This window comes from Myotis brandtii, unplaced genomic scaffold (genome assembly GCF_000412655.1).
Source record: "Myotis brandtii unplaced genomic scaffold, ASM41265v1 scaffold43, whole genome shotgun sequence".
In the NCBI taxonomy this organism is placed as follows: Eukaryota; Metazoa; Chordata; class Mammalia; order Chiroptera; family Vespertilionidae; genus Myotis; species Myotis brandtii.
In genome coordinates this window covers 2,835,663-2,862,030 of record NW_005366455.1, presented here as the reverse complement: position 1 = coordinate 2,862,030, position 26,368 = coordinate 2,835,663, and the positions used below count along the sequence as shown (strand labels likewise).

Genomic DNA, 26,368 nt, shown 5'->3' with positions numbered 1-26,368 from the left:
GCCTTCTTTAGTTGTTTGTTCCTTCCATTGTTTCACCATTTCCCCAAAAAGGCCCAAAATTTTAATAAAAACTATCCTACCCATTTCCCTTCCTGTCCACCTCATCCCTCCCACACCCAAATGATATGCCAGTAATAGCCCAAAAGTACACACTTGCTATGTTGCAGAAATACAGTTAACTCTATTGGGAAGGAGATGCTCCCTGAAGATCTATAGCAAGCATGTCAAACTAGTGGCCTGTGGCCTGCATGCAGCCCAGCCAATATAACGGTATATAAGAAACGTTTTGATAAAAATTCCATAACTTAATTTTTACAATATTCTGTTATACATAATTATTAATAACGAACTACAATGTTCACTAATGACTGATTACTATAATCCTGTTGCATTCATTTCCCTTATACCAGCGGTTCTCAACCTGTGGGTTGCGACCCCTTTGGGGGTCTAACAACCCTTTCACAGGGGTCGCCTGAGACCATTGGAAAACACATATAATTACATATTGTTTTGTGATTAATCACTATGCTTTAATTATGTTCAATTTGTAACAATGAAATTGGGGGTCACCACAACATGAGGAACTGTATTAAAGGGTTGCAGCATTAGGAAGGTTGAGAACCACTGCCTTACACGCTTTACACACAGTTACGCACAGGCGCACCATTTCTCCCCACTAATACTAGCAGCGAATATTTTAGTAGCCAATTGCCACATCATTAGTCTTGAACTGACTTGTTTGATGTGCGCAACAGAAAATATTTCACTTTCAGAGAACAAGAAAAATAGGTTTATTTGCGTTATGCTTATTAATTTGTGCAGTTGTTCAGTGTCTGATAAGTTAATGTTCAAGAAAAATATTAATGTTTATTAAAATGTTCTATTATTTTATGTTAACGATGACTCATTTATTTCAGCCCTTTGTATTCAGCATGTGTCTATCGAAATAAACCTACGTTTCTATGAAAATTGAAGCTTTTGTTTTTTTGCGGCCTGCATAAACTTAAACCTTCTTAATTTGGCCCGTGTTAGCCTTTGAGTTTGACTTGCTTGATCAACAGTGTCTTCTTGCTCTCGCACACAGCTATTCTGCAAGTTGTGTCCCTCATAGAAGGCCCTTTGCTTTTCTCAGCAAAAGTACAGAATGGTTTGCCTTGAAACATACCTCCCCCTCCCCTGGGATTGGTGTGCAAACTGTACAGCATGGAAAGGCTTTAAAGCACCGGGCCTGCTGTAGGGCACAGAAACTATACTGGCTCTTTAAAGGACATCTTCTCAAACCACCTCTTTGTGTCAAGTAGAACTCCCTTCTCCTCCCCACTTGAAACCCACAGTCAGATGTGACAGGGGCAGGTACTCGGGAGAACTAATTCTTGTCACATCCTCTGAGGGGTAGGAATGCCACGTCAACCTTTCCCCGTAGAAGGATATGACAACCTAGGGGCACCTGACATTGGCTTCCTTTGCAGGGCCTAGGTCAGTGATGGCGAACCTTTTGAGCTCGGCGTGTCAGCATTTTAAAAAACCCTAACTTAACTCTGGTGCCGTGTCACATATAGAAATTTGTTGATATTTGCAACCATAGTAAAACAAAGACTTATATTTTTGATATTTATTTTATATATTTAAATGCCATTTAACAAAGAAAAATCAACCAAAAAAATGAGTTCGCGTGTCAGAGGTGACGTAGGTTCGCCATCACTGGCCTAGGTCAACCTCCTTAGAGTTTTTCCATTTCATCAGGAACATGAGTTCTCCAATGGAGCCTGTCTCTCCAGTAATCTGCTCCACTCCAAACCCCGGGGAAAGCCTCCTGGCTGTAATGACACTTCTTTCTTCTTCTTTGATTTGCTCTCCTCTCCCTTAGCTTCAGAATCAGAATCAGGTGATTGTGTGTGTGTGTGTGTGTGTGTGTGTGTGTGCGTGTGTGTATGTGCGCGCGCGCTTACGCACTTCTGATTTATCTGTCTCATGTGTGGTTTTCTGTGACTGTAGAAACTCAGCAATAAGGTCAGGGAATTCAGGTTGCATTCCTGGAAGTCTTAGTGTCATCATTTTTCTTGCTGAAATGGTGGACCACTAGGATGGGGTAAGAGCATAACGTTAGAGGGAAAAGTCAAACCTGTCTGTTGTCTTTTTGCATCTAAGATAACAGACCTTTGAAATGTCAGAGTAATCTCATTTCCCAGAATGCTCAGGGCACACCCACTGCACCAGAGCCTGCGATCACACAGAACCCCTCATTGTCACCTTGTTCCCCGAATACCACCTCTCTGTGCTGTACATTATTACCTACTCTGTACCCACCATGCAAAATAAGTACGTGTCTCTTTGTGTCACTTTGTGTCCAGTCCTAGAGATCCTACCCTTTGCTTTCTCCTGCCCCTTTAATCTACTGAGGAGACAGAAGGAAACTAGGTAGACAGGGACGAGCCATGGGGGAGAGGAAGTAGAACCCAGGAACCAACTGGGGAGAGTTACTAAGGCAACCCAGCTGGGCAGGGAAAGAAGGGCACACAGGAGACATAAACTTTAAAATGTCTGGATGTTGCTAAGACAAGCAGCTTACGGAGATAACTAATCACAAGGCAGTGAGGCGTATAACCAATCCCAAGAATGTTACTAAGGCAAAATTCTTAGAAAGAAAGAACCAATCAGGAGCTAGCAAGGCATGTGTCTGCCCCTAGACAAAAAAGTGCGCTCGCTCGCACTCCCCCCCCCCCCCCCCCCCCCCCCCCCCCCCCCCCCATCCAGGCTGCAACATAAAATGGAAGCTCTGGACACGGATCTGCTTTTGGAATCCCAGCTGCACCTTTTCCAGGACTGGCTTCTCTTAATAGACTTTGCTTCTGCTAACTGTTTTTGTCTACAAATTCATTCATCGATTTTGCGAGACAAAGAACTCAGACCTAAACCCCACATTTTGGTTTCACTGCCACCAATGGACTTCATGTAACCCTCCTTAGGTCTCCTCTTTTTTATTCTAATGTATAAAATAAGCTGCAAAACTGACATTCTCTGATGCATTTTCTCAATCCACTGAGAATTTGCCTCTGAGGTTTGGATGTGTCTTGCGTCAACATATTTATTTTTGTTAATGGTCATTTCTAATCCTTTTGTTGTTGTTGTTTGTACAAAAAAGAAAAAAAAATCATCCCAGAACATAACCACTGGAAAAGAGATAGTATACAAATGGACAGTTTTTAAATAAAAGAGACCGATGTGTGAAAAGTGTAAAGACTTCCCTGCTTTCCATGTGTTTCCTCTTGTCATGCAAGGAGGTGACTGTCTCCTTGCGTACGTGCCTTTCTCAGGCCTGTTTCTTCGGGGCAAGCAGGGATGGAGATTAGACTTTGGGGCCTTGATTGGGTTGAACAGCGAGGCTGGACCCAGGCAAAGCTTTTCCTCGGCACTGAAGCAGGACGCCCAAGCGCAGACTCAGTGGCCCTGGGAGGTCACATGGAGGAGCCATGCCAACCTGGCCATAAAGGGCAGCATTCATGCCTTTTAAACCAGAGGCTTCTTAAAGGCCACTGAGGACAAAGCCTTTTGCACATTCTTGCTTTTAATTCTGTATGGCCCCTGCAGGAACTGAGCCTTGAGGATGCTGAGTAAATATGCTAGGGGATTTAGCTCTACATCTTTTTAATTAAGATACACAAAGCTCTAATTACCTGCAGAAATGCCGGGAACAGCGTCCATTGTTATCTCTAATTTGAATAAACCTTCCCTTTTAATATGCCAAATGCCAAATCAAATGAGGTCCAAATAGGAGGATTTAGCCTGGTTTTCTTAACTAAATCTCAGATGCTCAAGGCCCGGAAGCTTTTGGAAGGCAAAGAAAACACTCACCTCTGGAAAGGTGCCTGTGGCGGCAGCCGCCGGGAGGGTCGTGGGCAGAAGCCTCGAGCTCTGTTCTCTGAATCTTGGTGGTTAATAATTTCTCTGGGAGAACTGGTTGCGGCTACCCTGAGTCTTGGAAAAATTGTTTCCTCTTTTTGTAACCAAGGGAGGCCAATAATCTCTTAATTTACTGCTCTAGAAAAAGAAATGCAGTTTGCCAGTGGTTAAATAAATCTGGTGTGTATCACTTAGTCGACAGGCATCTGGGTGACACCACCCTTGGCCCTGACTCAAGAGAAAGGATTGCTCTGGGAGTTCAGGCCGCTCCCAACTATTTACTCTAATTATGCTACTTCTCTTGTTAAACTGCACATTATGGTTATGATGTAAGTGTATCTGGATCTTCCTAAAATGTCACATTTTGGGCTAGAAAAAGGTTTGGAGAAGAAAGCGCATTTGCTTGACTTCTTTAACTGGTTCAAGCACTGCTTGCATTTTTCATTAGGAAAGTGGTTGCCTGGGGCATCCTGCAGCTGCTGATGTGTTCTGTTTGTGCTGTGCAGTGTTTTTTAGTGTTTGAATTAATTTCCATCATTTAAAAATCAGGAGATCCAGATTATCAGCTCCTGAAAAAAAAACAAAACACGGCCAGATCTGGTAACCACAGGCCTGCATCCCACAAGGATACAGTTGGAGGAGGCTGAGTACTGGCGGCTCCCAGTGCTGCCTGACCAGCTCTGGCAGGTGTGACCTCCACTTCCTCACCTTTCTCCCCTGCCCCCGTCACTCACCCACAACATCCCTCTGGACCCTCCGGGATCCTGCACCTTCAACCCTGTGTCCCTTTTTAATTATTTTCCTGTTGAGTTTTTTTCAATTTAGGAAAATTGAGCACACAGAAAGCTAAGTCATCAAGCACTCATTTTTAATGCATAAGGAATTTTATGTTTGCTCATTTAAAAAATATGAATCCCCTAGTAAAATCTGAATGCATTATACAATATGAGGAAATTGACAAAACCAACTTAACCAGCTTAACTGTGGAACAGCAGTGTGCCAATGCAGGTGCAATGGGTAGTGGTCTGCCCACTGCCAGCAATAAAGGAGTGCACCGCCTGTAGGGAATTTAAAAACAGTAATAAAAAGCAGGGCCCTTCTGCTTTTATGTGTCAGCAATTCTAAACAAGGTCAGTGATGAAATACTCCTCCCCTCAAAAAGTCTTCTGTTGGCCAGGCGGTTCAGTGGATTAGAGTATTGTCCTCATACACCAAGGTTGTGGGTTCGATCCCTAGTCAAGGCACATATAGTAATCAACCAATGAATGCATAAATAAGTGGAACAACAGGTTGATGTTTCTCTCTCTAATATATATATATATTTTGTTGGCTTAAATTCTAAAAATATTGCTGTGCCTGGCTGGTGTCACTCAGTGATTGAGTGTTGAATTATCCACCAGGAGGTCAAGATTTGATTCCCAGTCAGGGCCTATTCTCTGGTTGCGGGCTTGATCCCCAGTGTGGGGCATGGAAGAGGCAACCGCCAATGGATGATTCTCTCTCATCATTGATGTTTCTATCTCTCTCTCTCCCTCTTCCTTCCTCTCTGAAATCAATAAAAATATATTTTAAAAAATAATAAGATAAAAATATTGCCATGATAATGATGCATTTTAATCATATATATACTTATATATGTAAATTTTATTTTTAATAGGCAATGTGGATTACATAAAAGTTAATTCCTTATTCTTATTTTAATATTTTAATAAACAATATTTTTTAATAAACAATGTGTTTTACATGGAAGGTCACTGAAAAAAACTACTATTTATAGAGTCACCCCCATGCCTCACATGGACTCAGTTAATCTTTCTTTTGAGATTAAGTTGGTAATGGTTCCAAGTTATTGGTGCAGTTTGTGTTGCCCTACATTTAAATGATAGATTTGAAATACAGACTGATAGCACAATCATGGTAGAGATGAAAAAACAGAAATGGCCCTAGCCAGTTTTGCTCAATGGTTAGAGTATCACCCTATGGACTGAAGGGTTGAGTGTTCAATTCCAGTCAAGGGCATGTACTTTGTTTGCAGGCTCAATCCCTGGCCTGTGTGGGAGGCAACCGGTTGATGTTTCTCTCTCTCTCTCTGTCTCTCCCTCTCCCTTCCGTTCTCTCTAAAAAAATCAATGGAAAAAATATCCTTGGACCCTAGCCAGTTTGGTTCAGTGGATAGAACTTTGGCCTGTGGACCAAAGGATCCTGGGTTCGATTCCGGCCAAGGGTACCTACCTTGGTTGCAGGCTCCTCCCCGGCCTGGGCCCTGGTCAGGGCTCGTGCAGGAGGCAACCAATTGATGTGTTTCTCTCACATTGATGTTTCTCTGTCTTTCCCTCTCTCTTCCACAGTCCCTAAAAAATCAATGGAAAAAAAGAATGTTTAAAATATATATATATATATATATATTTTCTCAGGTGAGGATTAACAAAACACACACCCACACACAAAACAAACAAAAGAAACAGAACTTAAGGTCTTTCAACCTCTTTATACTTAAAATGTAAAATGGTAAAACCAAGGGGGAGCTGCAAGGTGTACTGTCCTTGGTTTGGCAAATATACATTTAGTCTACAAACTTTTAAAAACTGAATGTGGATAATACTTTAAAAAATTAAACTTCATTTAAAAATTGTTTTACAATGAAAGACGAATTCAAGAAGTAAAAGCATTGTAGCAACGATGTGTTTTAAGAGTTGCCTACATTGTATATTCTGCAGACATATCAGTTTTAATGAAAATTCAGTTATTGATTTCTGATGTAGAAGGGGAAAAGGATCTCTTCCCCCGTCCATCTAAGCAGGGGCCCTATAACAAAAATACAGATGAACAAGAGAGTAGCATACAAATTTATTTAATGTACATTTTACATGACACAGGAGCCTTCCTAAGGAAATGAAGACCCGAGGAAAGAGTTAAACCTGAGTGTCGCTGTGTTAGGTTTGATGGTGCGTGGCAAGTTATGAAAAACTGTGATAGGACAAAAAAGGGGTTGAGCTCAGGATAGTAAACTGAGGGAAACAGGAAGGCCTGTTCATTCAAATTCCTCTTGGTGTCTTGGAGATAAAGACGGCCCTTGCCTCAGCATAGGTAGGGCGCCTCTCACATGACAGCAAGGCATCTGCTTCAGGAGAAGGGCAGCAGGTTCCGCCTGCACCTGCTGCTTCTCAGATTCCTTCGGCTTAAAATACTCAATATGCCAAGGTGCCATATTTTGGGGTAGTGTGTCTTGAGCCCTGTCCCTGGACACTTATATTTGCATAAAATATTATATCAGACTGCAACCAAGGGATCTACAGTCACATTGTTTGATATAAAAAATTGTTGAAAAAATAGTTGTTCATGTTCCTCTTTCTGTGCTATATTATTTAGTTCTTTTTCATTTGGTTTCCTGGCGTAATTATATAGACAAAGGCTCAGTCAATTAAAAAAAAAAAAAGCTCACCAACCGCATTTCTTTTTGTTTCATTTCATGATAGTGCTGAAAATAATCGGGTCACATTAAGGAGGGGAGATATTAAAAGTTGATCTGTTCCAGATGTCAATATACAGGTGTACCACTGCCAGGGCACACAGGGACCGTCAAGGTAATGTAGGAGAGGAAAAACTTTCCCTCCACCTTCTTAGATTCTGTAGCTGGGACCTGTGAATTCAACTGGAAGAAGGTAAACAGGAGGAAAGGTTTATTTCTCATGTACACAGCAATTTCACAAAAAAGAAGTTAAAATACAAAGAAGCAGTTAGGTCTGGGAGCTTACAAACAATGTTGACAAAGGACAATAAATCGTGGAGAAGTGACTAGACAAAAGTGGTGGCTGTGCTTCTAGAGATGATATATTGTGGGAAGCTAACAACTAGGAAATGCATGGTACACACAAATTTTTAGTAGGTGATATGGTTGCAAGAGAAATCAGTGGGTCCCCTTTCTCTGACATTAGTGGGAATGGGGTGGCTCTTGGGATATCTTGAGAAAATGAATTTCCTAAGACTCGCTTGGGAGAGTGAATGGTTTCTATTGGCGTGGAATTACATGGATTTTTTTGGGTTGTAAAGTCCCATGCCTCTTAACCCAGTCCTGCAAAAAGCGTAGCTGGGGCTCCAGCAGAGCTAAGAGGAGGGCCAGGGTCCTGAGTGCCTGTGCCATGGTGGAACTGAATCCAGTACAACATTAGCTAATCACAGTCCATCAGGCCATTGTGTGGTGTCCACATGGCCATGAGCCACGTGAGCTCAGGGGAGTGCGCCCCCTGCAACAGGAATCAGGTAGGAGCAGCAAGAAAGAGAAAGGCTCCTTTGTTCAAGAGGTATCTTAGATTTTGCACCTTTGTAGTGGTCACATCTATCCTGGCCAATGACTCGCTCCCAGATGTGACTGACAAGTAAACACCTTCCCACATCACGCAGACCTTACTGGACATGCGTCTATTGTCCAGTCCCATCTCACAGCGATTTGTGAGGGACAGACTTGGAGAATGTTTTTTTTTTTTTAAATATATTGTATTGATTTTTTTACAGAGAGGAAGGGAGAGGGATAGAGAGTTAGAAACATCCATGAGAGAGAAACATCGATCAGCTGCTTCTTGCACACCCCCAACTGGGGATATGCCCACAACCAAGGTACATGCCCTTGACTGGAATCGAACCTGGGACCCTTCAGTCCGCAGGCTGACGCTCTATCCACTGAGCCAAACCGGCTAGGGCTTGGAGAATGTTAACTGCAGCTTTCTGGCAAAGCTGTATAAATGGCCTGCCTCTACTATTTACTCTTCCCTTTATTTCTTTCCTGTTATTTAGTAACCAGGTTGTTATTACGGTACCACTGTGGTCTGAATGTGTGTGTTCCTTCCTAATTCCCATGTTATATCCTAACCCCCAAAAAGGAGGGCAGAGAGTTCCTCCTATGTCTGCCTTGTCTTTAAATTACCTTCAGCTCAAAATAATCCTTATGCCAAATATGCATCTTTTGGGTGGCACATTCTGATTCCCTTGAGTAACCTCCTGAACTCAGCAAGATATGTTTATGTCCACTGGGCTTCTTCTGCTGGGTTGGAGCCCTCTGTACGGAATTCTTAATTTTTTTCTTTCTTTTTTTCTAAATTGTGATAAAAACAACAACAATCACATATACAATTTATCATGTTCACCATTTTTAAGTATATAGTTCAGTAGTCCAATATTTACATTGTCATAAAATAGATTTCCAGAACTTTTTAATCTTCTAAATGTGCAACTCTACACCCGTTAAACAGGAACTCCCACTCTTGTACCGAATTTTTAAAGGGAATGTCAACTGGCAGGTTAGTCGAGGGAGGACACTAAGCTAAGTATCCAGCATGAAGAAGGGCAGCGTGAGGAGTAAGGGGACCAACTGCACGGTGGGTAGAAAGGACAGTACCAGCTGGGCCTGACAGGGGCAGCCCGACTTGCCAGGATGGCACAAGTCCAGGTGGAGTTCCTGCAGAGTCTAGAGAGGGGCCCAGGCCACTATTTTTACCAGTCCTTAAAGACGCTTGGCATCCCAGCACTGAAACTCTCCATGGAATGAGGCGTCAGCTGTTTGTTTAGGCTTTGTTGCTCCCAAGTCAATGCCATGCCATCATATCTTCCACCCACACATTCAAAGTAACTTTAAAATAACTTTTTTTTCCAATTAAAACATATGATTTTGATCCTAGGATATTCAGAAAATACCAAAGCGCATAAAATGAGAATTAAAACCACCCCGAACTCGGGCCATATTAAGCAACCAAATCCTTTGGCTTTTTGGCATATTTCTATATTTTAAGAATATTTGTGCGAGATTCAGTCGTAGTCGCCATTTCGTAACTTGCCTGTTTTGCTTAAACCATGAGCAATTTTCCATGTCATTATATATTATTCAAAAACATGTTTTTAATGACTGCATAAAATCACAATCTCCAGCTGTTCTTTGAGGCATTTTAAGAAGCAGCGACCTTATTGCTATCCTAGAACACAAAAGTGCAGTGCGGTCACACCTGTTTTCAAAAACAATTCCTGGAACATCTTCTACAGAAATAAAGCATTATCAGACTGGATCGCAAAGATAAGCACATTTTTTAAGAAATGTTAAAGTGAAACATAAAACCCTAGCACAGGCTGCCATTTAGGCAAATAGAACCAGAACGTGGCATTATCTGTCAACAAACAACTTAGAAAGCTTTTCCATAAAATTAAGTAATGATATGATGTGTTATCCACTACATTTGTAGCAGCATAATTACAATAATGAGACATATTTAAAATAATGAGACTCTGTATTTTAAAAATGTCAAGTCATGCCAAGCATGCTATTTGGTGTTGCTCAGCTATTAAGCCATTTTATATTTTCCATTTCCATTTTATGAGGCCCAGGAAGCAAAGTGAGGAGAAATGTTTGTTGCATGATAAACATATTGAAATGGGAAAATGAAAGCTTCCCTTGCATCCTCCAGATCAGTTAGCAACAGAGTTGCGAGTTTATAGCTTCAGTTATAGTCCACCAGCCCTCTCCAAGGGACACAAATTTATGGCATTTTAAGGCATAATAAAAAGAGCATACTTAATATTTTATTTTCTTTCCTGTAATTTCAGCTATCAAAACATTGTAATAAATGTCACACTTGGAAATTTACCTGAAACACACACACACACACACACACACTCACACACACTCACACACAACACCCAAGTCATTATGGTACCAAGGCTCATAAGGATGATAAATGCAAACAACAGAAAATGGAAATGGCGCTGAAGAAGTTACTCATTGAGAGGAAAAGCAGAGTCAGATTGATTAGCATCGCACTTGCACATACGGTAAAGGGCCCAGGCCTGAGAAAGGCGCTGACCACACATCTTTCCAGGAGCGGTCTTCCCTCTCTAGAACAGAGACCCGCAATGTTGTGACTAGTCAGTTGTTTCAGAGGGGAAATCACACATTCTGACGGCAAAGTCTTGGCTTTAGGAGAACCGGGACTCTGATTCCAGCTGCTCCCCCACTGATTTTCTGAACGACTTTAAATACATTTCTGAAATGCTCCAAGTCCAGGTTTTCTTATCTGGAGAATGGGGATAATAATTTTACCTACAGCATAGTGTTGTTGTGAGGTATCAGTAAGATGGTATAAAAAGAAAAAGAAAAAAGACAGTATATGTAAAGCACATAAAGAGTAAGGTCTCAATCAATAATTACGTTATGATTACTTGCCATGGTTCACCCAGGTGCTTTCCAGTTGTCCTATCTATTAATGAAGAACTCGTGTTGCTATTGTCATGATTAGCTAGTTAATATTCATAAAGGAAAGAGAGCAAAGGGAACGCAGTCATTGTAAGCATGGTCATCTGGGAAGCCTCCCCAGGAAGCTACAGCCTCACACAGTATTGCTCCTCCAAGGGGATTAGCACCCTCCCTTCCCCCATCTGGTGCTGGATTGTTGGGGGAGAAGGGGGAGATTGGCACATGCACAGTAAGTAGAAGTCAGGGTGGTGCAGGGGAGGTGCTTGCCTGTCAGACTAGCCTGGGGAACAATGGATTCGCTAGGCGGTGGACCCCATCAGAAACCTTGGGAGGTTAATTGGTCAGTTTGAAGAAGCGCCTGGTTAAAATCCCCAGACAAAGAGATCCCTCTCTTACTCTCTTTTGCTCTGTGGCCCACACTCGCCCCTGTGTTTGCGTGTCCACATGGCCTTACGTCCACATGGCTCACGGTCATGCAGGCTCCACCTGCACGATGCTGGTCGGGGCTGGACTGAACTTTAATATGGAGCAGAAACTATGGGCAGTGGCCTTTACTCTGGCCCTGCTGGAGACAAGATTGGACTTCTCAGGGGTTTATTATCTCCACACTAGTAAACATTCCTCATCTTACCATGTGAGTCTCAGGAAATTCTTTTCCTCACGACATTGCAAGAACTTCACTTCCACCAACCACAGTATTACCTTTTCACTTTGCCGCAGGGACAACAATTGCCTCCTTAGAATCTATTCCTTTCTTCTTTCACATCATCAGAACCACACTTCAAGGAAAGCTGGCTATGCCTGGGTGGTATGCCTTGGAGGGTGACATGACAACAGAAATTTCAGCAGCTCTTTTGGAACTACATGGAGAAGTTACAAAACAGAATCCTAGTGACCTCAGCCTTGAAATTCTTGTCACTGAAGTAATGTCAACAACCTTCTACCTCTAATTTACTGTTTCTTTTTTTTTTAAATCCTCGCCTGAGGATATGTTGTTATTGATTTGAAAGAGAAAGGAGGGAGAGCGAAAACATCGATTGGTTGCCTCCCGTATGTGCCCCCACCAGGTATGGAACCTATAACCTAGGCATGTGCCCTGATGGGGAATTGAACCTGCAACCTTTTGGTGCACAGGATAATGCTCTAACCAACTGAGCAACCCTGCAGGGCCCTCTAACATACTGTTTCTTGAGAGAGATAGGCCTTTCTGTGTTTAGATTGCTGTTACTTTGAGTCTGTTGTTATCGTACGTTGCCCAACCAAATTATAGCTCACACACACCACACCATATTAACATCCTTGAAAAATAATGACAACTTCATTATTCAATGTATCTTTATAATACTGTCTCATTATGTGTGGCAACCTGGGTAAATTTATTTTGAAACAAACAAAAAAACTGACTGAGAATCTACCTCACAGTGTTGCTATGAGGATGGAATGAAAAGAGAGAAAGCACATATCCAACTTGCCTAATACAGTCCCCAGCATGTAATGATTTTTTGCTTTACAATGACTAACATTATGAGACTATCACAAAGAGAATCAAGCTGGAGAAAGCCTTGTCTTGTCCTTGGAGTAGAAACCAGGGACAATCATTTTTATAGCTTACCATTGACATTCTGTATTATTATTATTTTCCTAAACTCACTGATGAATGCATTACTCAGGAGGATTTCAGCTCAAAAGTGCTTGAGAAGGCAAGGCATAAAGGGAAGTCAATAAACCTCACAAAACTGGAAGCACAAAAGGAGTGGCCTTCAACTCAAAGAGAGAATGGCAGGCAACAATTTGCAATCTCCTGATGTTGTGTTTCTGGGATACGAAAGAACTCTAAGTTCCAAGTTCAATGTGCAGGTGAGATGTACTAGTACACTCAGAAAAATGCAGCTGGACCTAGCCGGTTTGGCTCAGTGGATAGAGCATCCGCCTGCAGACTAAAGGGTCAAGGGCACATGCCCGGGTGGTGGGTTCGATCCCCAGTGGGGGGCGTGCAGGAGACAGCCGATCAATGATTCTCTCTCATCATTGATGTTTCTATCTCTCTCTCCTCTCTTCCTCTCTGAAATCAATAAAAATATATTAAAACAAAAAAGAAGAAGAAAAATTGCAGCTGTCCCTAGTCCTGAGAGCTCAACTCATGATTTCCTGACTCGCTACTCTTATTTGCAGGTGATAAACCAATATACCACAACCCGGAATAGGAATGAACTCAGTGGCTCTATGTGAAGTTTTTAAGTGATGGAAACATCTACAAGGAACTTCATCCCAACCTGTGGTGATCCATGTGACAAATGGGTGGCTCTGAAACTGTCACATGGACAGTCATTGCCAAATGTCCTGAGTGAAGTCACAATTCACATGCTGAGGAGAATTTTTTTTATTGGCTTAGTCTGTTTTAGCATCACAATGCTTTTAATTAAGCTGTAAAAGAGCAATAAAATGTCAGGGACAGCTCTCAGGCAACGTATGTTTATCTCATCTTAAGTTTATTCTCATTGGATTTAGGGGAGAGGCTAATCTCAAAATTGTTGTCAGTATCTTGCGACATCTTACTGTACAGCTACAGTGTCCAAAACGATGTGCAAAACACATAAAAGATAAGATGACTACTTTCCCAGTATTCCTCCCTGCTTATCCAAACTATGACCTAATTTAAATGGAAGAAAATATTTTTCTATGGCAGCCATTTATAAATGTCATACATATATAGTGTAGAATTGGTAACTACATTCTAAAATTATAAATCATTTTATGACATGAAAAAATAAGCTAACTAGATTTTATGATATATATATATAAGAGACACACCTAAATCAAACAAATTATGGTACCTCCATATAATGGAGTCTTCTGCAGATGAAAAAGGAATAAATATTATATCTATATACTGATGTGGAGTGTTCAACAAGATATATTTTAGTAAAAAAAATTTGGGTCCAGCACCCTAGCTGGTTTGGCTCAGTGGATAGAGCATTGGCCCATGGACTGAGGGGCCCTGGGTTCAATTCTGATCAAGGGCATGCACTTCGGTTGCAGGCTTATCCCTGGCCCAGTTGGGGTATGTGTGGGAGGCAGCCAATCGATGTTTCTCTCTCACACGGATGTTTCTCTCTACATTCATGTTTCTCTCTGTGTGTGTCTCCCCCTTCCCTTCCATTCTCTCTAAAAATCAATGGAAAAATATCCACAGGCAAGGATTAACAAATACTTTGTTAATATATATATACTAGAGGCCTGTTGCACAAAGAGATTCGTGCAGTAGGCCTTCCCTTCCCCTGGCTGCCGACCGGTTTTCCTCCGGCACCCGGGACCCGGGCCTTCGCTCCAGACGGAGCCTTCAGTTTTCGTGGCTCTGGACGGAGCCTTCAGTCTTCCCTCCGCCGCTTTGCCCCTACATATGCAAATTAACCGCCATCTTTGTTGGGTTAATTTGCATACTCTCCTGATTGGCTAGTGAGCATAGCGAAGGGACGGTTAATTTACATGTTTGTCTATTATTAGGTAAGATATCCAGCTGTGTTATAGTATACTACCTTTTGAGGGGATGTGTGTATGTATGTTTGTATATGTGTTTATGTTGACAAAGATTTTTTGCTTTACCAAACTTTGCTCATGCTCCCCTGAACCCTCTCCTCAACAAGGACATTTCCTTGCAGAATCTAGTTTTAGCAAGAATCCTGCTAAGTGCCGAAACTGGTTTGGCTCAGTGGATAGAGCGTCGGCCTGTGGACTGAAAGGTCCCAGGTTCGATTCCGGTCAAGGGCATGTACCTGGGTTGCAGGCACATCCCCAGTAGGAGATGTGCAGGAGGCAGCTGATCGATGTTTCTCTCTCATCGATGTTTCTAACTCTCTATCTCTCTCCCTTCCTCTCTGTAAAAAATCAATAAAATATATTAAAAAAAAAAAAAAGAATCCTGCTAAGTCATTTAGAAGAATTCCCCATAGTGATCACTAGCTGATAAATTTGCTAAAGCGGCAATCTCTTCCCCAACCACTCAAGAAATCCAAGCAGCCCTAGCTGGTTTGGCTCAACGGATAGAGCGTCGGCCTGCAGACTGAAGGGTCCCGGGTTTGATTCTGGTCAAGGGCATGTACCTGGGTTGCGGGCACATCCCCAGTAGGGGGCGTGCAGGAGGCAGCTGAATCGATGTTTCTCTCTCATCGATGTTTCTAACTCTCTATCCCTCTCCCTTCCTCTCTGTAAAAAATCAATAAAATATATTAAAAAAAAAAAAGAAAAAAGAAATCCAAGCAGTTTCATTGGGACTATGCCACTCGGTCCCACTCGGTCCCTTAGACCCCTTGTGGGTTTATGTACCCTCCCTTGAGGGAGAGAACTTCTTTGGGCTAACACCTCAGGAAATCATAAGAGAACTGCATGGTCCAATAACAGCTTCAGACTCAGGAAGAGCTGGATTTTGGGGAAAAAGCTGGAAGTTTAATCCAGGTAGATGGACTCTGGAAACACCAGGATGGCTGCTTGGTGGCTCCTAAGTCTCTCTCTCCAGTCATTGTGTATGGTTTACACAGCATGACTCCCCATGGAAAGGATGAATTGAGGGAAATATTAGACAAATGGAGGTTTGGACCCTTCCCATGGAGGATGGGGGACTCTAGCTAAACTGACTTAGCAGGGTTTTTGCTAATACCAGATTTTTGTGGATGTGCATAGATGGGCCTAGATCAGGTTCAGAAGCCTGACTAAAGTGGTCAAAGACTCTTTGTTGGTAACCATATTTGTTTCATTTTATTTTTATAAATGTTATGTATATGGTTGCATTATTTTTGATATATTTTTATTTATTTATTTTTATGTTAAATATATTTATATTGATTTCAGAGAGGAAGGGAGAGGGAGAGAAAGATAGAAACATCAATGATGTGAGGAGTTTCGCAGGCCGATGCTCTATCCACTGAGCCAAACCAGCTAGGGCAACCATATTTGTTTTAAATATTTAAAACAACACAGTATAATCAAGTGAAGAGAAAATAAGGGGAAGATAAATTCTCCTCTACTCTCTTTGTGTCCCCAGCTGGGCCTAAAATGTAAACTGATGTAATCGTGACAGATTAACACGGGAAAAGCATAAAATTTTATTAAATGTTTACATGTTCACGGGAGCCTTCACAAGAGAATGAAGATTCAAAGAAGTGACCAGAGCAGGAAGCTATTGTACCTTTAGACAAAGTAACAAGAAATTTGTGAAAAATTGGCCAAGCCTCAGAGGGGTTTGGATTCCGGGTAGTAATGATGAAGCAACTAGGAAGATAAGGGTTAGTTTAACAAGGTTTGTTTGGACAGATTTCAAGGCTCCAAATTTCTTGTCTCTGGTGATAAGACTGTCTTGCCTCCTCCTGCTATGGGGAGGGCACTTTGCACATGGGAGATTTATCTTTTGCTTTTTGGACAGGGGGTCAGAGTGTCCTTCTTGTCCCAGCTGTTTCTTACATGCCTTTAAGTAATCAACATGTCAAAGGCATATTTTGGGGTGGCATACTCTGGTTTCCTTCAAGAACAATCCTTAAGAATTGAAAACAAACTGAAGCTAAAGAACCTAACTACATATCAAGTTGGTAGCATATCCATACAAGGAAAAAAAAGTACTTCAAAAGACTTTAAAATACAATATTTTGCCTGCACATCCCCGTGGGATGTAATTTAAGGAAAAAGAGCTGCAAAGAAGTTTTAAATTGCAGTTGATAGTTACTGTTAGTAGAGATATTGGTACAGCCTCACATACGGAATATTCTTTCTTAAAATAAATTGAACTGAACCTAATCACACCTCTTTTACAGGAAATGTAGAAGATGGAGAAAATTTAGATGACATTATGAAAAAGCAATCAGCCACATTCAAAATGTGGCACATTCTAAAAGATAAATGATTCTCCAACAAATATATGGTGTAGGAAGAAAGAGTTAAAGAGAGGTAGTATAAAATAAGAGATTTAAAGGATAACATAAGAAAATAAATGTGTCTACTTTATTTGAATCCTGATTTCCTTTGTGACAATCAGATAAATTTTAATATGCATTGGGTAGTAGATGAGACAAGTGAAGAAATCATTAATTTTATCAGGTATGGCAATGGAAAGGTGGTCATGCTAAAAAAAATGTATTAGCTAACAATGCATCCAGAAATATTTATGGATTCCATCATATGACATATGGGTTTTTAAAATACTCTAGTGTCTTCGCCTGGCTGGTGTGGCTCAATGGATTGAGCACCGTCCCATCCACCAAGAGGTCGCTGGTTTGATTCCCAGTCAGGTTTTGGGCTCATTCCCCAGTGGGGGGTATGTGAGAGGCAGCTGATCCATGTTTTTGCTCATCAATGTTTCTATCTCTCCCTCTCTCTCTCCTTTTCCCCTTCCTCTCTCTCTCAAATCAATATAAACATATTTTTTAAAAAATACTTTAGTGTCCTAACAATAAACAAACAGATTAAAAGAAGAGTATGGCCATTCGATGGAAATGCTTCAGAGATGACTAGTAGAGCAGAATGGGAAAAGTGTTTTTGGTTTAAGCAAAAGGAAGTCATTAGCAACCTTAAGAAGAGGTAGACCAAATAATTTTTTTAAAAACATATTTTTATTGATTCCAGAGAGGAAGGAGAGGGAGATAGAAATATCAATGATGAGAAAGAATCCTTCCCTAACCAGGAATTGAACCATCACCTCTGGTTCATAGGAGAGCTAGACAGAATGATTTGGTGTTTAGAGAGGGAGGGGTTTGCGAGTGGACAGTGAGATTTTAGTTTTAAAGGGCTGGAGAAATACTAGTAGAAATAATAATAATAATAGCAATTGTAATAGTAATAGTGACTAGAGGGATTTGAGAAATGTTGGTTTGCTGACTTTTTTCTTTTTTTTAATGTGGTGATTCTGCAGCCCTGGCGGATTTGGCTCAGTGGATAGAGCATCGACCTGCAGACTAAAGGGTCCCAGGTTCAATTCCAGTCAAGGCCACATGCCCAGGTTGCGGGCTTGGTCCCCAATGGGGGGCGTGCAGGAGGCAGCCGATCAATGATTCTCTCACATCATTGATGTTTCTGTCTCTCTGTCCCTCTCCCTTCCTCTCTGAAATCAATAAAAATAAATTAAAATAAATAAATAAATAAAGGTGGTGATTCTGTAGGGAGGTAAATGAGATTCCTCTTTCTTTTACTTTCTTTCACAATTCAGTCCATAACAGCATGCTCTCTCTTTTCCTCTGACTGAGAGGCAATCCAGAGAGTGTATGCTCCTTCCCCTGGGTCCTGGAGTGAGGAAACTTGGAGCAAAGCTTCCAGCCATAGTATAATGGCTGTACAGTGAAAGCAAGAATAAACCCTTGTTGTTTTAAACCACTGACATTTTGGGGTTGTTTGTTATTATAGTATGCTTCAGCCCATCTGACTTAAGGATTCTTTTTTAAAAAGTATTTTTTTTATTTATCATCTTCCCTCCCTCCCCCCATTTCCCTACCCCCTCTCCTTTGGCAACCATCAGCTTGTTCTCTGTATGTATAGGTCTGTTTCTGTTTTGCTTTCATTCATTTGGTTTGTTTTTTTATTCCACATGCAAGTGAAATCAAATGGTATTTGTCTTTCTCTATCTGACTTATTTCACTTAACAAATATCCTCTATATCCATCCATGTTGTTCCAAATGGCAAGATTTCATTCTTTTTTATTGCTGAGTAATATTCCATTTGTGTATGTGTGTGTGTGTGTGTGTGTGTGTGTGTGTGTGTGTTGTCAACATAAGAGATGTTTAAACCTGTAGAGAATTTTTGTGAGTTTTATTTGAACCAAACTGATGACAATTGCTGGGAAGCAAAATCTCAACAGATTGAGAAAATGCTCCAGAGAATGGTAGTTTTGCACCTTAATTCATGTATTACAATCAAAAGAGATGAAAGTGGATTATATGATATCCATTGGTGATACATTAGGGAGGTCGGAGGAAGCAAAGTGGAGAAATCTCTGGGATTGGATAAAAAGTAAAAGAAATGGAAACATACTTCTTTTACATAGGTGGGTACAGGATAATTAACAGTTAACAATGAACAGGATTGCAATAACAATGAGAGGTTTTGTGGTCTCTCCTCTGGTGTAGTGAGAGGTCCGGAAAAAAAGAAAATGACCCTGACATTCCAAAGGTGTGTTACCATAGATGCAAAAAAGACAACATACAGGCTCAGTTCAGGTAAAGGCTGACTTTTGTCAGGGAAGATATCGGCTTAGGATATGACTACACACCATGACTCATTTTTAGTTAGGAAGTTTTCATTTCAGATCATCCTTTGTGGTTACTTTAGGTCTCTGAGTTTGTAAGGCTGCCACTCAGGCCTCCCCTGAGCTTGTCAGGTTTAGTATGTGGCCCCTTTTATGATATATGTATATATTCATGTCTTCGTTATATATTCATCTATGGCTGACACCTAGGTCCATATCTTGACTATTGTAAATAATGCTGCAATAAACATAGGGGTGCACATATCTTTTTGCATGAGTGTTTATTTTTTCCTTTGGATAAATACTCAGAAGTGGAATTTCTGGGTCATATAACAACGTTTTAATTTTTTGAGGAATTTCCACATTGTTTTCCATAGTGGCTGTACCAATTTAAAATTCCACCAATAGTGCATGAGTGTTACCTTTTCTCCATTTTGCCCATCCTTGTTACTTGTTTATTTTTTATGACAGCCAAGAGGTACTTTTTAATATAATGAAATATAAAGGATGTGTAACGGATTCTGATAGTAGCTTCCACGCAGCGAGACATTGATGATAACACCTTCCCAATGTGACTAAGGGAGAAATACGTCATCAGTGTGACTTCTATATCTGTGTCCCACAGTTCTCTGTGTCTCCTGTGGCAGGAAGGGTTGAAAGTAATTGTTGACTTTTGTTTGCTAACTCCAGGAATAGCTGCATTTGTTCAGTACCTGCACGTCTGTTCTTCTATGTTTTCAGAGAAATCTTTTTTTAAAAAAAGTATTTTTATTGACTTCAGAGAGGAAGAGATAGAAACATCAATGAGTAGAGAATCATTGATTGGCTGCCTCCTGCACACCCCCCACAGAGGATCGCACCCACAACCCAGGCATGTTTCCTGACCAGGAATCAAACTGGTGACCTCTTGCTTCATAGGTTCGATGTTCAACCACTGAGCCAAGCCAGCTGGGCTCAGAGAAGGCTTTTTGTGTATCTTGTCACAGGAATAGAAGCAATTGCAGGGTGAGACACTCCAACCTTTAGGAAGTCTGTGGAGAACGTGGTAAGCATTCAAACAATATGATTAAATAAAATAAAATGGTTGGAAAATCCAACCAAATCCAGGCCTGAAAACTCTGAGAACCCAGCATGACGGAATATTAGGAACTGCTTCCGCATCTTCAGGCAATTTCTGGAATTTGTTACCTGCCTTAATCTTGAAACCATCACTGAGGCACTGCAGTGGTAACTTAGCAACTCTCCTTTTTTTTTTTTTTGTCTGTGGAGCCCCACTGAGCAGGAATGTGATTAATTTGCCTAAGGCATCAAATCCTAGCTAATGCTTCAGAGGACCAGGCTTTGTCTTAGAAATATTTTCCAGTGGATAGAAAAACAGCTCTTTCTGCCCACTGCAGGGTCTGTCCCTAAGCGTGCTGATGAAACTGCTGATAGAGCGGTTTGTTTCAGCGAGGCCGCACTGGCTAGCTGCTGTGAAGCCTGAACCCATTTACCCTTCAGGCAGGTTTGCTAATGCAGCCGGGTTCCCTCCTCAACAGCCTCAGTTGGGTTCGTCCAGGATTCAGACTTGCCGTAGCAAGATCTGGAAGGCTGATGGGTGACAAGGGATTGGTCTCTTTTGCATAAGGAGCCTCATGGAAAAGAAATCATCTTAAGGGAAGAAAAAGTTGAAATCCACTTCCTTTGATTTGGTTCAAAGACAGTGAGAGGGTTAAGTAGTGGGGGGCGGGGGATGCTGAGGACAGCATGGTGGCTGTCTGTCACTCAGATTGCCTGCTGCCTGGCTGAGTCCTGGGAGAAGGGAAAGGAGCTGTAATAAACAAGTGAAAATGGAAAAAGCTATTCCACTTATAACCTGAGAAGGGCTAGAGACCTTCCTCTGAAGCCTCATCAGAGAGCACACTGCTCTTCCCATGTCCTGTGAGCTGTTCCCATGGTCACCTCTGGCTCCTGCTCCCCTTGCACTCTGCCCCCTGCCCCCCTGCACTCCCTTCTCCACGGACCCAGATTTGGAACTCAGAGGATTTGGAACTCAGAGACATTCTCATGATTCTCTTTCTGGTCTTTTCCCAAAGATGCCCTTATGTAAGGTGTTTATATATGTGGCAGATCTGACTGAATGATTGGAGCCCAGAAATTATATCACATCAACATATTGCTTAACCCCCCGCCCCCCAAAAGAGAGCTTTTTCCCACCTCGCTGCAGACAAACCTGCCCACTCTGAGGCTGCCTGCCACTTGGGTGGCTAGCAATCAAGCACACTGACAATCCTCACCCAGAGGCCTCACATGGTCACTGCCTAATGGCTTTGTCAGGCAGCGGGGAGCCTCCTCAGGCCCAGGGCTAATGCACCACTGCCACCCTCAACTGATGCGACTTAGGTAGAGAGATAAACACCCCAGCTTTCCAATCCTGCAGGGAAACGCTGGGGGCATGTTCCTCACGGGGTCCACCTGTAATCCCCTCATTAACATATCTTTCCCAGCTTCGGTCTCTTCCCTGTAACTCACTATTCACCCCTATACGTTAGCTTCCTTCCGGGTAACACCTTCCAAACAGCCTGCTTGCACCCACGCCCTTCCTCAGGGGCTGCTTTTTGGGAAAATCTAAACCAAGACCAGTCTCTATCCCCTGCCTTGCCACCAATTTAAATTCTCTACCCTTTCTTCGTTCTTCAGGCCTTTCTTCTTATAGCTGACATCTCATTAATATCTCTGCTGAAACAATGGACCATCTACTTTTCAATACACAGGCTAGCAACACAGAGGAGCTGTGCCTTTAACATTCCAGTCCCCCCCCCCCCCCCCCCCCAGTCTCTTCAATCAGCATCTGTATGTAAAAGAGGCAGTGAGGACCCTCTGGGTCCAGGCAACCATTATTCTACTTTCTGTTGCTATGGGTTTGGCTTTAAAATACATATTCTACATAGAAGTGAGATCATACAGTATTTGTTCTCTGTCTGACTTATTTCATTTAGAATAATGCCCTTAAGGTCCATCCATGCTGTTACAAATGGCAGGATTTATGGCTGAATTGTTTTCCACATTTTTTTTTTTTATCCAGAAAGCAAAATCTCAATGGATTGAAATAATGCTCCAGAGAAAGGAAGTTTTGCACCTTATTTTATACATTACAATTAAAAGAGAAGACATAAGTGGGTTACATGAAATCCATTGGTGATAGATTAGGGAGGTGGGAGAAAGCAAGGGAGGGGGAACCTTTGGGATTGGATAAAAAGTGAAATGATAGACACATATTTATTTTACATAGGTGAGCATAGGATAGGTAATAGTCTTCAGTTAACTCAATAACAACGAGGGGACTGTGGCCTCTGCAGAGTAGTACCTGGAAAAAGAAATTTACTTTGACATTCCAAAAGCATGTTATCGTAGATACAGAAGGACAACTAACAGGCTTAGTTAAGGTGAAAATTGACCGTTGTCAGGGAATATTTCTGGCGTAGGACATGACTACCAACTGTAAACTGCTTTTAGTTAAAAAGTTTTGATTTCAGACCATCCTTTGTGGTTATTTTAGGTCTCTGAGCTTGAAAGGCCGCCTCCCAGGCCCCTCCCTTAACTTGTCAGGTTTAGTATGTGGCTCCTTTTGTGTCCACACATGTTTTGGCTGTTGTGAATAATGCTGCAATGAACATGCAGACAGATACAGATAACTCTTCAAGAGAATGATTTCATAGCCTTCATATTTAGATCTAGAAGTGGGGTTACTGGATCATACAGTAGCTCTATTTTGCATTTTTTAAAGATATATTTTCATTGATTTTTCTACAGAGAGGAAGGGAGAAGCATAGAAAGTTAGAAACATCAATGAGTGAGAAATATTGATCAGCTGCCTCCTGCACACCCCCTACTGGGGATGTGCCTGCAACCAAGGTACATGCCCTTGACCGGAATCGAACCTGGGACCCTTCAGTTGGCAGGCCGATGCTCTATCCACTGAGCCAAACCGGTTAGGGCTATTTTGCATTTTTTGAGGAAACTCTATACCAGAGGTTCTCAACCTGTGGGTCGCAACCCCTTTGGGGTTGAATGACCCTTTCACAGGGGTCGCCTAAGACCATCGGAAAACACATATATAATTACATATTGTTTTGTGATTAATCACTATGCTTTAATTATGTTCAATTTGTAACAATGAAATTGGGGGTCACCACAACATGAGGAACTGTATTAAAGGGTCTCGGCATTAGGAAGGTTGAGAACCACTGCTCTATACTGTTTTCTGTAGTGGTTGCATTAATTTACATTCTTACCAACAGTGCACTCCTAGTACACTTCCCTTCTCAATACATCCTCACTGACACTTATGTCTTCTCTCTCTCTCTCTCTCTCACTCTCTCTCTCTCTTTTTAGAAAAGCAAGTAAGAATTTATTGACGGGAGCAAAAGCACACTTATATCTTGTCTTTTTTATAACAGCTATTCTCATAGGGGTGAAGTGTACCTCAATGTGGTTTTGATTTGCTTTCCCTGAGGATTAGTGATATTGGACATCTTTTCATATGTCTGTTGGCTATTTGTGTCTTCTTTGGAAAAATGACTATTTGGAACCTCTGTCCATTTTTAAATTGGATTATTTGGGGGTTTTTTGCACTTCAGTTGTATAAGTTCCTTATATATTTTGGATATAAATCCATTATCTAATATATGCTTTGCAAATATTTTCTCCTATTCAATGGGTTGCCTTTTCATTCTGTTGATTGCTTCTTTGCTGTGCAGAAGGTTTCAGTTTGATATAGTCCCACTTGTTCATTTTTAAAAATTTGTTGCTTATGCTTTTATTATCATATCCAAAAAATTGTTGCCAAGTCCAATGTCAAAGAACTTTCCCCCCATTTTCCTTCAGGAGTTTTGGTTTCAGGTCTTACATTCAAGTCTTTATCCATTTTGAGTTAATTTTTACAAATGGTGTTAAGATAGGAGTGCAATTTTATTCTTTTGCATGTGAACATTCAGTTTTCCCAGCACCATTTATTGAAAAGACTATCTTTTCCCCATTCAGTGTTCTTGGCTTCCTTATCAAATATTAGTCAATGATATGTGTCTAGGTTTATTTCAGGGCTCTCTTTAGACTCTTGCTGCTCTCTTGGCTTGTGGCTTGTGCTTGGCTCTCTTACATTCGTCCCGGTGGCCTGTAACCATGCAGACTCCACACGCTATGTCCTAACTGAGTGAGTGGAAAACACAAGCTAAGCTAGCCTGATGCTGGACTGGACTCGGCTCCAACATGGAAAGGAAATTCTGGATACTGTCTCTGATTTTCGCTTTGCTGAACCCCCAGCTACACTTCTTCTATGACTAAGTATGGGACTTTGGAAATCCAGGGGTAATTCCACAGAAATAAGGCTTTCTATTATATCTCTTCCTCCCAATAGCGCTTCTGGAAATTCTTATTCCAGCAGGATCCCAAGAATCCCACTTCCAAAAGCATCTGGGGGAGATGAGTCCCTTTCCTGTCCTGTAACATTTTGATTACTACAGCTTTGTGGTATAGTTTGAAATCAGGAAGTATGGTGCCTCCAGGTTTGTTTTTCTTTCTCAATATTGTTTTGGCTATTCCTGTTTGTTTTGCTTAGTTTTTGTGGTTCCATACAAATTTTTTAAAAAATATATTCTATTGATCTTTCACAGAGAGGAAGGGAGAGGGATAGAGATTTAGAAACATCCACGAGAGAGAAACATCTATCAGCTGCCTCCTGCACACCCCCCACTGGGGATGTGCCCGCAACCAAGGTACATGCCCTTGACAGGAATCGAACCTGGGACTCTTCAGTCCACAGGCCGACGCTCTAGCCACTGAGCTAAACCGGTCAGGGATCCATACAAATTTTAAGATTTTTTAAAAAATATTCTTTGAAAAATGACATTGGAATTTTGGTAGGAATTGCATTGAATCTATAAATGACTATGGGTATTATGGGCATTTTAACAATATTACTTCTCATCCACGAACATGGGATATCTTTCCACTTATGTTCATTTTCCTCAATTTCTTTCATTCATATCTCACTATTTTCAGTGTACAGATCTTTCATCTCCTAGGTTAAATTTATTTGTGTTTTATTATTATTTTTTATTCTGTGTAATGGAATTGTTTTCTTTATTTTTCATTCAGAAACAAAACTGTACCCTGCCGTTTTACTTAATTTGTTGATTAGTTCTTACAGTGTTTTGGTGGTACTTTAGGGTTTTTTTTATATGTCATCTGTAAACAGAGTCAATTTTATGTCTTCCTTTCTTTTTGCCTAATTGCTCTGGCTAGGACTTCCAGTACTGTGTTGAATAGGACAAAGCTCATCATCTCTGCTTCTTTCTCCATTAGGATCAATTTTCTCCCAGGAGCCTCTTCATTGACTCATGCTTACATTTTTTGGCAAGAAGTACCCTATGGTTTTCCAGATGTGCACAGGCATGTATGAATCAGGCCAGAAGTGCACTGATGAGTCTCAGAAGGTAATTTCTGCTGTGTTAGTAAAGCATCTAGCCTTCAAAATTGACGACAACCACAAGTCCTGAACTTGACCTCCTTAATTGAGATACACAAAGTTGGGCACTTTCAAAGACATTTACACCTGGATTTGGACTCCAACTCTACTGATTATCTGTTTACAATTTTATTGATTTTTGTTGTTGTTGTTGCTCTAATTCTTATTATTTCTTTTTTCTGCTTACTTTGGATTTAGTTTGCACTTTTTTTCTAATTTCCTAAGGTGGAAACTCAGATTGCTGATTTCAGATCTTTCTCTTTTTCTAATATATGCATTCAATAGTATAAATTTCCCTCTAAAAATTGCTTTTACTGCATTCCTCACATTTTGGTAAGTTGTGTTTTCATTCTCACTTAGTTAAAAATATTTTTAAATTTCTCTTGAGATTTCTTCTTTGACCCATGTGTTATTTAGTAGTGCGGCTCTCTCTCTCTCTCTCTTTCTCTCTCTCTCTCATTCTCTCCCCTTTCCTTTCCTTCCCTTCCCTTCCCTTCCCTTCCCTTC

At 41.2% G+C, this 26,368-nt stretch overlaps 1 protein-coding gene across 1 annotated transcript in view; it reads right to left on the bottom strand.

Moving 5' to 3' along the window:
• The window catches only part of GPR1 (G protein-coupled receptor 1), a 44,159-nt gene extending 40,112 nt beyond the window's left edge, over positions 1–4,047 (bottom strand). Inside the window, exon 1 of the mRNA XM_005874228.2 lies at positions 3,853–4,047. The gene's annotated coding sequence lies outside the window, so the exon portion shown is untranslated. The remainder of the gene's footprint in view (positions 1–3,852) is intronic.
• Positions 4,048–26,368: the final 22,321 nt, after the last annotated feature.